At 44.6% G+C, this 14062-nt stretch overlaps 1 pseudogene; it reads left to right on the top strand.

Annotated features, from left to right (window-relative positions):
- Window positions 1-3602: 3602 nt before the first annotated feature.
- On the top strand, window positions 3603-5496 carry LOC141258634 (uncharacterized; annotated as a pseudogene).
- Window positions 5497-14062: the final 8566 nt, after the last annotated feature.

A 14062-nucleotide genomic window follows, 5' to 3' on the forward strand; every position in this document is an offset into this window, starting at 1 on the left:
TTACGGCTTTTGAAGAAGAGAAAGAAAAACGAAAAGGGCAAAAAATTAAAAATTGCACGGTCTTTTAAAGGAATCTGTCACCAGGTTTTTGCCACCTGATCTGAGAGCAGCATGATTTAGAGACAGAGATCCGGTTTCCAGCGATGAGTCACATTATGGGCTGCCTGCTGTAGTTTTTATAAAATCACTGTTTTAACAGTAGGAGATTATCACTAGAGCACTAGTGAACCTGCTGCCATGTAGTCCTACCCCATCTCCACCACTGATTGGCAGCTTTTTACCTATGGACAGTGTACACAGAAAGCTGTCAATCAGTGGTGTGGGTGGGGTAATACAGAGCTCAGCATTTAGAGAACTGCTAGATCTGCAGCAGAAAAAACAAGGATTTTATCAAGTTTCAGTCTCTGCATTATGCAGGTCTCAGATGGCATAGCAAAAACCTGCTGACAAACTCACTTTAATGGCCTAACCTACTAGGCTTATATGCTTGGGAATACTTGGTATTCTAAACCATTATTGTCTGCCAGTAAAGTACTGGCAATTAATAAGTCACGTCAAGTGCTCGGACCTAAGATTGGTACTGAGCCCGGTACTACAGGAAAGTGATCTCTTTTTACTGCTGCCTACATGATCCAAGGAGTAAGATCTCCAATTGATGATATCTTCCATGCTTGGAAGGATCTAGGAGTCAGCTTCTAAAGTCAGCAAATACATCTTTAAAGAAGTTTTCAAATTGTAGAAAACCCCTTTGCCCCAGCTGCAGTATGTTAAAAAAACAAACTGTTCTTTACTGACCCTCCCTGGATACAGCTCTGAGCCTTCGGCACTGCTCTCAGTGTCTGTTGTCAGTGCTGTTAATTCGGGCCGAGATGCTGAGCTCAGATATTGGCTGCAGGGCAGTTGACAAGATATTAGTGTTGCAATCAATAAGATACAATGGGAGCAGCACTGGAGAAATCGTGACCCTGCCTAACTGTAGCACAGTTGCCATCAAAGTTGCAGACAATGGGAGCAGGGGCGGAGACTCAGTGCTGGACCCGGGAGGGTGAGTAAAGCACAGTTTGTTTGTTTTTTTAAAACAAGCTACAACCAGAGGAATGGGGTTTTCTCATTTGAAGAGGGAATGTTGCAATTTTAGGGTCAAGCGGACCTTGGACAAGGTTTTGTCTTACCATGGCCAATGTCAAGCATTGACCATCAATGTCTCATAGTGGAAATTCTATAAAAACATAAAGCAGTTGTGCCCATTAAGACATGGATTCCTAATGTACTGTAGTCTGACTCTATAATGTATGTATATCATGTATAAATGTTCTGCCTATAAAATGAATACTTCATTCCCGTTAATTTTCAGAAATGATATCATTCACCCTCAGATCTTCATTGTAGTAATTTAAATACATTTCCATGGATTTTTCCTTCAGAAATCTCCCCCCCCCCCATTGTCTTGGGACTGGGGGCAGAACATTTGACCATCTTTGATTTTAAGAAGAACTGAGATGATATAAATACTAGATTAAAACCAAAACTGTAATAAATGCGATGTAAGGTACAATAAATACAGGTTTCTGGTTTATATCCACAGGCAAGGAAACATGCCAACAATGTTACCATGTAGTGATGAATTATCTCAAAGAGAAACTTGAAATGTATTTCGGTCTTTGTTGATTTAGCTGTAAGATCCATCATCTAGGGGTTGTCTTTAGCATTTTTCTTATCTCACAAAGAAAACCAGAGTAGTAAATTATTCTGCAATGTGACAAACCTACCATGAAAATAAGGCCACGTTCACAATCAGTATTTGGTCAGTATTTTACATCATTATTTGTAAGTCAAAACCAGGAATGGACGAAAATTGCAGAAGTGGTGACGTGTTTCTATTATTCTTTTCCTCTGTTTGTTCCTCTCCTGGTTTTGGCTTGCAAATACTGATGTAAAATACTGACCAAATACTGAACATGTGAATGTGGACTAATTAAGTGGATAAGAGTGCACACCGTGGATAGCCCATCTCAGCTCCATGTGTTGGCTGTAAGTTAATCATAGTGAACCCAGCGTTTTAGTGAACCACATACCAACATCTTGTTCCATCCAGAAGGAAGATAAACAACACAGTAGCTTATCCAGGGGTGTATACTAACAGTGAAGGGCCCCTGGGCTGGACTTGTGTGTGCCCCCCCATCCATCAGTCCCCACCCACTAAAACATTCGCACATTCACTTGCATATTCTCATTAGGAACAATGTAATAAAATATGTATATACTAATACATAACATAACTGTTACACACTTGTTCAGATGACCAGATTATTTTTATTTATTCATGCATTTGTAGTTGTAATAGTCATACATTTTGATGTTTATGTAAGCATCACTGTGGTGGGCCACTGGGGAGGCGCCAGATGTTGCAGAAGGGCCAGGAGGGAGTGTAGTCTCACTGGCAGCAGATAATGATGTTACGGTAGCTGAAGTGGGGCGCTGGAACCTTCAACACTTCCCTCGTGTCCACAACAATTTAAAAAGCAGGAGGTGGCACTTGTGGACGGTTTAGGACCCCTGGGGGGCACTCCTGTAGTGGTGGTGTCTGGGTGCAGGTTTTGGAGTGCTCGTGATGGTTGTGCAGTCTCAAGCAGCCAGACACGCAGGTGAACTTGTAACCATAACAATTTTACTGAATGAGGTAACAGGGTACAGTCTCTCTTACATGCAAAGTTCACAGTATATTGTGCATACGGAAGTTATGGTTTTCTCCTCATGAGACAAGCATTGTTTTGGCCTCTCAGGGCGGCTGGAGCAGAGTTCTCTTCACTTGCTTGTACAGGAAATGCTATGCACAGTCCAGGAAATATGATGGAGGGACCTTCACAGATTGGCATTCTGTGGAAAACACACTAAGGTGTGGATGTACTCCCAGTTTTTATCCCACCGTTCCCTCTTGCAGAGGGTAGGTTTAAACAAAGTCGGTGGTGTGGCAGCCACGTGGATCTGGTCCTGGATAGAAGTGATCAGGATAACCAGAGAGCAGGAGAGTCCAAGTACAGCTTTCTCTCTCCCGACTAGAAGTCACTTCACTCTTTTTTGTGAAGGAGATTATGTGAGGAAAAATGTCCCCTCAGCACAGACTGGCATTGAAAACACTTCTCTGAGAGAATAATGTCTCTCCTCAATCTTCCTGAGGCAGCAGGAACTGACCACAACTGGTTTGTACCAGCGTTTTAGTCAGAGTGAGAGCCCTGAGCTGGGTGGCTCCTCTCAGCTGTTGCTATGGCCACCACTTGCTGTGAGGAGAATAATCATTACTTCATATACACACATTGGCCAGCAGATGGCAGGAAAGTACAATTTGCAATGCGATGTATTATATCCCCTAATTCAGTGCGCAAAATGGAACAAATCTAGTACAACACTACAACTGTCTCGTTTAGCAGCAGTAGAACGGGTACCGGGACGCCACATCACTATATGGCCGGAGTAACACTGCATGTCGACAAAATCATTCCGATTCTCAGTGCCAAGAGTCGCACTAGTGTTGTCCATATGATAATCTGTGTGTAATGCGATAGCGATGCGATGCTGCGATATTTTCTTGCCTGTGTATCCGTATGACATCCGTATCACATCTGTATGACATCCGTATGGAGTCATATTTTCCACAGATTTTTCCAATGTAACGCCAAATTTAAATTTAACAGCCGCAATGGTCTGAAACTTATAAAACCCTAATTAACAAGCCCATACACTGAATCCACAAGATTTGTCTTCAAATCGTTAACATATACCCCTTCTGGTGTTGTCCAGGTTTGCTTATACCATGTGTGACAGGCTTACCTTAAATACAAATGAGCTTGTACTTTTACATTGGGTCTTGTCTCAACGGTTTGAAGAGCTATACCCAGTTATTGTGGATCCGAGGAGGCGGAAGCGAATGTGGGTCCATTTGCTTTTGATGCGACGGGTCACTAAAGGACATTTTCACTGTCTACATAGGGCTCTACGTAGCCATCCTCACAAGTTTTATGGCTACTGTTGTTTGAACATCTCCACTTTTGATATTCCTTTGGAGGCCGTGAGAGCTGGGATAACATTCAAGGACACAAATATGCGCAAATGTACTTCACCAGAGGAGCGTCTTTTACTTACATTACGGTAAGTATTTTTTTTACAAATGTTTGCATGTTTTATTGCATGTTCTGCCCATACGTTGTTGAAAAATATAGTGTGATACTTTATTGCATATTTTTTTCAAAATATTGTTGTTTTTTTGCTCATTATTACTCTCTGATGTCATTCCCAACTGTTGTATAGTTTTAGCATATATTTCTGTTGTTAACTGTTGGCCAAGTGTTTCTGGGGCTTTTCTGCTTTAATTTGCTTGATGCATATTGAGAGTATTAGCTATATGAATGACATCATGTTGTGTATGTGTGTTTATTTCATGCCACTTAACTTCACATTATTCTCATGGGTCACACATATTGTAGTTGATTGTGATTTTGGACTACACTGGTAATGTTATGTGTGTAGATGTTATTTATATGTTGTTTAGTAATGTTAATTATTTTGCCAATGGTTAAGATAAATGTATTACTTACAAATGTTTTTTTGTTTTTACTTTAGGTTTCTATCCACTGGTATATCGTATCCTTCATCCTGAATTTCTTCTTGGGAAATCTACCATTGTACAAAAATCTTGTACAAAAATCTGGTTATGTCTACAGAATTCTATTATGTCTGAGCCCAAACAAGAAGACTGGATGTTGATAGCCTGAGGCTTTGAGGAAAAAGTGGCAGTTCCCCAACTGCATTGGATCCCTGAATGGCAAGCACATCCGCGTTCGTAAGCCGCCAAACTCAGGGTCGCAATATTACAATTATAAGCAACTTTTCTCTCTTGTGCTGCTGGCCTTGGTTGACAGCACATACAGGTTTATAATTGTTGATATTGGGGCCTATGGATGAACTGGAGACTCCAGAGTCTTCAACTCTTCCATCATGGGTCTGCAGCTGCGAAGTAATGATTTGTCTATCCCACCCCCATGGGTTCTCCCCGGTTCACGTTTGGAAGCAGTTCCTTATGTCGTGGTTGGTGATGAGGCATTTCAATTGACACGCCATGTAATGAGGCCATATCCACAGAGAGCCCTGGACCAACCGGTGGCGTATTTTTAATTATTGCCTATCGCAAGAAAATTGGTGGAGTGCACCTTTGGGATCCTCTGTGCAAAATAGAGGGTCCTGATGTCGGCCATCCAATTAAGTGAAGCTAATGTTACTACAGTGATTAAGACCTGTGTCATCCTTCATAATTTCATAAGGATCCATGAATGTGCACCTATAGCTGCTTACGCTGGTGATGTACCCAGTAATTCCAGATCTACGAGTCCTGTTTACAATCCCTCTGGTCTAAAAGTTCAGGACATCTTTACAAATTATTTTGTGTTACCACAGGGATCTACTCCTTGGCAAGATTATGCCGTGGCTATTAGTAATGAGTGAGCACTAAAATGCTCGGGTACTCGTTGCTCGGGTCGAGCAAATTGGAATACTCGGGTGTTCGACCCGAGCAACAAGCCCAATGTAAGTCTATGGGAAACTCGAGCATTTTTCAGGCGGCTCCCCCCGGCGGTCTGCAGAGGGACTAAAAATTGCCCAAATCGATGGGAACAGTGCTCAAATTACATGGGAACAGCATGGGAAGACCCCTGGAAGTATTACTGACTCCCAGGGCAGTACTGTCAACAACGTTGTCAGAGATATTACGCCACTTTTACGGACTCACAATAAAACATACAAAAACAAATGCAAAATGGATTTTCCTGGGAAATATGTTAAGGAACATCCTTTCCAGGGTAATGACTTGTGTATAAGGCAAAATAAATAACCAAAACTAAAAATACTCCTCCACACTTTGGGCTATGTTCACACGTAGCGTTTTTGATGCGTTTTTGCACTTTTGCATTGCTTTCAACCAAGACAAATGCATTCACTGGGAAATGTAATTGTAACATTTTATAACCTTATGTGGCCATGTGGTGTGTGATACATCATCAGACACATGCATACAGTACTGAAAAGACATGGGAACAGCATGGGGAAGACCCCTGGAAGCATCTCTGACTCCCAGGTCACTGCCTAAAAGTGTGCCCATCATAAGTGATTCTTGGCGCATGCGAAGATGCCTCCCACAATGCACCTGTCATTGCAGACTTGCAACAATCACCGTCCATGTCTTTGTCCTAGTGCAGCGTTCAGTTGTCCCTCCCCCATTCCTTGGTATGAAAGCGGAAGTATGCAGCCAGCCACCAACCCACCCACAGGCTACAATACTATACTGCCAAATTTTTTACAGCTGCTTTCAATTGAAATGTGGCCTTTTAGGCTCATGGAGGCGGAAACTTTTCATAACCTCATGCCGGTGGCGGCCGGGTATCCATACTCGGTCCCCAGCCACCACTATTTCTCCTGGTATCGATCCGCCTTCCACAAGTGCGGGTCCCACAACATTACCCTTGCACTCCCCAGTGCACTTACTGGGAAGGACCGCCTAACCACAAACACGTGGACAGGTGAATGTGGCCAGGGACGGTACGGAGCCAGTCCACAGCTTTTTGTTGCTGAGTTGTATTTCACCACAGCCATATTCATTAGCTCGGTGAAAAGACTGGCATAGAGGGAAACAGTATCTACTCTGGGTGTCATTTCTCCCAGGAAGTCCTCTAATGCAGATTATTGCTGAAGCAATGGCAGCCCATCCAACATCAGCTCGCACTTGTCGGTGGTGCTTTGACACACAAGCATCTTTCTTTGCGCATTTAATTTCATGACTACAGAGTTGGGCAATGGCCTGATCTGCAATGCGGTTTGAGAAATAACATGCATAAGCACATCCGATCCACATTGAAAAAGCAGCCATAAACTGTCCGGGAACCTTCCCCCACAGTTTTCTTAGCTAGGAATGCTTCTCGGCAGGGTTGGACGGGCCCACCAGAGAACCAGAGACTCCTCCGGTGGGCCCTGGCTTCTCCTTCAGGAGAGTTCATAGTGCCGAGGTGAGGCCATGATGATGATATAGGCCACCATCTGCTTAGTTTTCTGTTACTTGGAATGCAAGCGCAAGTATGCGGCCAGCCAAAACAGGCCGCAATACTAAACTGCCAGATTTCTGGGAAGCTGCTAGCACTTGAAATGTTGCCTTTTAGGCTCGTGGAGGTGGAAGCTTTTCACAACCTCCTGCTGGCGGCGGCCGGGTGTCCATACTCGGTCCCCAGCCTCCACTATTTCTCCCAGTATCGTCTCTGCCTTCCACAAGCACGGACTCCACAACATTACCCGTGCCCTCCCAAGTGCACTTACTGAGAAGGACCGCCTAACCATAAACACGTGGTCAAGTGAATTTGGCCAGGGATGGTACGGAGCCAGTCCACAGCTTTTTGTTGCTGAGTTGTATTTCACCACAGCCATATTCTTTAGCTTGGTGAAAGGACTTGGGAAACCATACCAACTCCAGCTGTCATTTCTCCCAGGAAGTCCTCTAAAGCAGCTTTCACTTGAAATGTGGCCTTTTAGGCTCATGGAAGCGGAAACTTTTCACAACCTCATGCCGGCGACGGCCGGGTGTCCATACTCGGTCCCCAGCCGCCACTATTTCTCCCGGTGTTGTCTCCACCTTCTACAAGCGCAGGTCCCTGAACATTACTGCTGGTACTTTTCTGTGGGAATCTGCTTGACTCCTACCAACCTGGAATATTTCCAGTAAACTATGATACGACGCCATGGTATTTGCACTGCCCCCAGTACCAGTAGCGAAGCCATCCCCAATTTCTTTCTCAGGAATTTTATTAGGTAGACTGAGTCGCTTCCCAAATACATTAGTTTCTGACAAAGGTGCTGAAGATAGAGTGGCAGTAGGTGCAAGTTTCTCCAGCCTGTTAGATATTAGAGGGTGAACGGCAGCACATTGGATCAGTAGTTAGCACTGAAGCCTTGCAGCGCTGGGATCCTGGGTTCAAATCCCAGCAAGGACTACATCTGCAAGGATTTTTTATGCTCTCCCCGTGTTTGTGTGGGTTTCTACCTCAGTAAAAAAGCAGCCATAGAGTGTCCGGGAAACTTCCCACACACTTTTCTTAGCCAGGACTGCTTCTCGGCAAGGTTGGACGGTCCCACTAGAGAATCCTCTAGTGTACCCTGGCTTCTACATCAGGAGAGTTCATGATAGCGCTAACTTTGCAGCTGTTATGGGGCTCTTGAGCGGTGGAGAAAGGTGAGCCCTCAGAATCAAATCCTCTGGTGGGCCCAATGTTTTTCAATCTGAAACAGCCTCTCAGTGGGAGTTGTATTTCACCACAGCCATATTCTTTAGCTCGGTGAAAGGACTGGCATAGAGGAAAACCGTATCTACTCCGGCTGTCATTTCTCCATCACCAGGTTCTGCCCAATGTCACACACGACCATACCTGGCTGTATGTTCAGCGGTGAGAGCCACTGATCAGGCTGCTGTGTTACAGCTTTCAACAACTCTGCAGTGCTGAGCGGTTTGTCACCTAAGCATTAAGCATGTTATCTTCAGCACAGCCTGTTGCTGCTTGGCCAAGGCAGTGCTGCAGTGCTGTCAGCTTGTGACTGATGTGGTCATTTCAGAGATGGAGGAGGAGGTGCAAGAGCTGAACAATGTGATTACATTGAGGTTACATTGACGACTCTGTTTTTTAAACTGAAGAAAGATCCTACTTTCTTTTTTTCACGTTATTTTTAAAGACAAATGCATTCACCGGGAAATGTCATTTTAACATTTTATAACTTTATCTGGCAATGTGGTGTGTGACACATCATCAGACACATCATCAGACTCATCCTGTTTCATTTATGATGGAGGGACTCTGAAAGTCACAAAGCCTATTTTTATAGGGCCATCAGGCGGCCCTTACTATTCTTAAAAGGCCTGCAGTCGGCCCTCGCTATTGTTAGAGAGCCATCAGCCGGCTATGCTTTGTTGTTCCCATTATTAACGAGTGGGTCTCCTATACTGTTATTGCGTATGCAGTGACTGCAAGGGCTGCCAAATATTTGGACGCAACCCAATACCCATTTGAAGAGACATAGAGGAGGGTCTCAGTAAAAAAAATGTTCCCATTATAAAGGAGCGGGTCTCCTATACTGGTAATGCCCATGCAGTGACTGCAAGGGCTGCCAAAATTTGGGAAAAACCCCTCTAAGAATTTAAAGACACATAGAGCAGGGCCACAGTAATGAGTACGACATGTTCCCATTAAAAAGGAGAGAGTCTGCTATACAGTTGTAGGGTATACAGTGAGTCCAACGGCTGACCAAATTTAGGAAAAATCCCAGTAAGAATTTAAAGACACATAGAGCAGGGCCACAGTAACGAGTACGACATGTTCCCATTAGAAAGGAGCGGGTGTGCTATACAGTTATAGGGTATGCAGTGAGTCCAACGGCTGACCAAATTTAGGAAATACCCCACTAAGAATTTAAAGACACATAGAACAGGGCCACAGTAAGAAGTACAACATGTTCCCATTAGAAAGGAGAGAGTCTGCTATACAGTTATAGGGTATGCAGTGAGTTCAATGGCTGACCAAATTTAGGAAAAATCCCACTAAGAATTTAAAGACAAATAGAGCATGGCCACAGTAACGAGTACGATATGTTCCCATTAGAAAGGAGCGAGTGTGCTATACAGTTATAGGGTATGCAGTGAGTCCAACTGCTGACAAAATTTAGGAAAAACCCCACTAAGAATTTAAAGACACATAGAGCAGAGCCACAGTAACGAAATATTCCAATTAGAGGGTCTCCCATAGTGTTGGCCTATGCAGTGGATGCAAGGGCTGCCAAAAATTGGGAGGCACTCCAATGCCCATACAGGGCCTCATGAAAAAATGTTCCCATTATTAGGAATTGGGTCTCCCATAGTGTTGGCCTATGCAGTGAATGCAAGGGCTGCTAAAAATTGTGAGGCACTCCAATGCCCCTTGGAAGAGACTTAGAGGGCCTCATAAAAAAATGTTCTCATTAGAAAGGAGCGGGTCTCCTATATTTGTAATGCCCATGCACTAAGTGTATGGGCTGACAAACATTTATCCCTGGGGAGTATACATGAAAATAATGTATAAAAATTTTTTTACTGGCATCATAAACACCCTTTAAAAAATTATGTGGGTGTAGCATCACTGACACGGTCAACCTGGTGATATGGTGGTGGAGGATGAGGATGAGGAGAAGGAGGAGGACAAGAGCAAATAGCCAAAATCTGGAAGCGTATACCCATGTGTGGGTGTGAAAATGTGCATGGGAATACACCTCCCAAAAAAAGACACTGAATTTGAGTTTATGTTACGCTGCTATCATTCGGTGGTGTTGAGAAGTCTGGCCCAATCCAGCCCTTGTTCATTTTTATAAGAGTCAGCCTGTCAGCATTTTCAGTTGACAGGCGGATGCGCTTATCAGTTATATTTCCACCAGCGGCACTTAAAACCCGCTCTGATAAAACTTTGGCTGCAGGCAGGCCAGGAACTCCAAGTCGTAGAGAGCCAGTTCATTCCACTTATCAACCTTGGATACCCAATAATTATAAGGCACAGAGGAATCACGGAGGATGTTGGTACGGTCGGCAAAGTACTCCCTCAGCATCTTCCCAAACTTTGCACTCCTTATGAGAGTATCCCGCGCCTCAGGGCTTGTACGATGGGAGGGGCTGAGAAAATTCTCCCAGAACTTTGACAGTGTTCCCCTGCCTCTGCTGGATTGGAGCTGTGTCTCTCTCGCCTGTACTCCTTGGTTGTCCAACGAACTATAACCTCTGCCGCCAGCGTTTTCAGATGGGAATTTTTTTAATAGTTCCGCAACAAGGGTCTTCTGGTACTGTCACATTTTTGTAGACATGTCCGCCTCAGGAATAAGAGATATTAAGTTCTCCATGTAGCGTGGGTCTAGAAGTGTCACCAAAAAGTAATGACTGTCACCCAAAATTTTAAGAATGCGAGGGTCATGAGAAAGGCAGCGTAACATAAACTCAGCCATGCGTGCCAGACTGCTAACAGGCAAGACTTCCATGTCCCCACTAAGAGGATGAGTGACCATGCTCTCCTCCTCCTCTTCCTCCTCCACTTCCTCTCTGTCCTCAGAGCATCAACGCCGAAGAGATGGTATGACAGTTGTGCAGGTAGTACCGTCTATAGCGCATAAAACTAGCTCCTGTTCTTCCTCCTCCTCCTCTTCCTCATTGTCACATAATCCACGTTGGGAAGAGATGAGGCTGGGCTGTGTGTAATCACCCTGTATGGTTCTTTGCTCTATCTCATCGTGCTCCGCCTGCAATGCATCCTTTTTGATTGTGAGCAGAGAGCGTTTCAGAAGACAGAGAAGCGGGATGGTGACGCTAATTATGGCGTCATCACCGCTCACCATCTTGGTGGAGTCCTCAAAGTTTTGGAGGATGATACATATGTCTGACATCCATGTCCACTCCTGATGTCTTAAGTGTGGAGTCTGAACTAAATACCGACGGCCTTGTTGATGCTCTTAATCAAGAACTGCCCTCTTCTGCTCACAAATCCTTCCCAACATCTGCAGTGTAGAGTTCAACCGCGTGGGGACATCACTCACCAGTCGGTGAGCCAGAAGCTGCAAACGCTGCTGAAGCACAGCAAGGGCGGTGGAAGCTTTTACTGACTTTCTAAAATGGGCACACAGGCGGTGTACTTTGACAAGCAAATCTGGCAGCTCCAGGTAGGATTTGAGAAATTGCTGAACCACGAGGTTAAGCACATGGGCCAGGCATTGTACGTGTGTGAGCTCGCCTCGCCTCAGAGCCACCAGGTTCTGGCCATTATCACACACCACCATACCTGGCTGTAGGTTCAGCGGTGTGAGCCACAGATCTGCCTTCTCTTTCAGAACTGTCCACAACTCTTCATTATTTGTCACCTAAGCATATTAGCTTCAACACAGCCTGTTGCCACTTGGCCGAGGCAGTGCTGCAGTGTTCCAGCTTGTGACTGATGTAGTGATTTCGGAGATGGAGGCTGAAGAGGTGGAGGAGGCAGAGGCGGATGAGGTGCAGGAGCTGTAGACTGTGGGGGCAACCATGATTGACCTAGGGCCTGCGATCCTTGGCGTCGGGAGGACGTGTTCCGACCCAAGATCCGACTCGGTCCCGGCTTCCATTATGTTAACCCAGTGCTCTTCAGAGTGTCCTAGTCTGGGATCAGTTGACTCCGGGCAATTGAAATCGTGGGAGGAAGGAGGTTCAGGGTGAGGAATATGCGGTCCATAGTCACAGCTACTGAGACTTTACCGTGTGGAAGACAAGGTGGTGGTGGTGGTGGCTAAGTGACTGGAAGCATTATCTGCTATCCAACCAGTAACCTTTTCACACTGCTCTGTGTTCAAGTGGTGCTCTGCGGTCCCCTATTAATTGGGACAGAAAGGTCGATCAAGAAGATGTGGGCGTTTGTTGTGGCACAATTTCAGCTTGCCCACTGCCTCGGCCTCTGCATGCACATTCACCATCACGTCCAGTTCCTCGTCCCTTGCCACGTGCGTTGCCCATTTTAAATGGAGGACAATATCTTCCACGCTCACTACAAATGACTGAATTTGGAGCGAACTTATATGTGATCCGTGTGACGGACAAACCACAGTTTTAAATACCTGGCCTGTAGGTAACTATTTTGAACAGCAAACTGGTGTCAATTGCTTAACTGACACACTGAAACAAAATTTTAATGGAGGTCAGAAATGGCAGTATTTTCTGAAAATGTATATGTGATCCGTGTGGCGGAGAAAACACAGTTTTAAATACCTGGCCTGTAGGTAACTATTTTGAACAGCAAACTGTTGTCAATTGCTTTACTGACAAACTGAAACAAATTTTTAATGGAGGTCAGAAATGGCAGTATTTTCTCAAAACATATATGTGATCCATGTGGCAGAGAAAATACAGTTTTAAATACCTGGCCTGTAGGTAACTATTTTGAACAGCAAACTGGTGTCAATTGCTTCACTCACACACTGAAACAAATTTTTAATGGAGGTCAGAAATGGCAGTATTTTCTGAAACCGTATATATGATCCGTGTGACGGACAAACCACAGTTTTAAATACCTGGCCTGTAGTTAACTATTTTGAACAGCAAACTGGTGTCAATTGCTTCACTGACACACTGAAAAAAAATTTAATGGAGGCCAGAAATGGCAGTATTTTCAGCGCAAATATATGTGATCCGTGTGACGGACAAACCACAGTTTTAAATAGCTTGATTTTTGCGCTGTAATATGGAAAGGACCTGGCTGTATTCTGTAGTGCCAACAAGCAAATGGTGCAGAACAACAGTGTTCTCTGGATTGGTTTTTAAGCAAATGATGAGGATTAAGAACCAAAAAAAATTATTCCAGCTCCCTGAGACCTGGGCCTATTTCTAGAAATATCTAACAGCAGCAGCAGACAAAACTGGAAAGGAGCCTCTTGTGCTATGTGCACTGCAGTCTGCTATATACCCTGCCTGCCTATATACACTGCCTGCCTAATATCTCTGCAGCTGGATTAGTCCTCAGAAGGACTCTTTGTTGAGATGGATATGTGTCTCTAATATAGTTTGGTACATCTACACTAACTAGAAACAAACAAATCTCTTCCTAGCTCAGCAGCACCTCTCCCTACACTGTCTGATTCCGGAGTGACTGTGACGAGCATGGCGGCGCCAGGTCTGATATAGACTTGATGACTCTGTTCGGCCAGCCAATCACTGTAATGCCACAACCAACATGGCTACAGCATTACAGTGAGTGGCTGGCAATCCCTGCATGTTCATTGGCTCTGTAAAGAGCTCCAAACATGCACGGAGGAGACCGGAGCTCCCGCCGAGCAACCCCGGAAATACATTGATATGCTCGGGCGAGCACCGAGCAGTAGCGAGCATGCTCGCTCATCACTAGTCGCTATGTTATAATATCTAGTTGTTTTTTTTTACAATATCAATAAAAGGTTCTTGCCTCAAATTGATGATGCCTGTTTATGTCAGTAAATATACCTTCTATAT

Source organism: Phyllobates terribilis, unplaced genomic scaffold, assembly GCF_046119375.1.
Source record: "Phyllobates terribilis strain yellow unplaced genomic scaffold, ASM4611937v1 Scaffold_3__8_contigs__length_932513732, whole genome shotgun sequence".
Lineage (NCBI taxonomy): Eukaryota > Metazoa > Chordata > Amphibia > Anura > Dendrobatidae > Phyllobates > Phyllobates terribilis.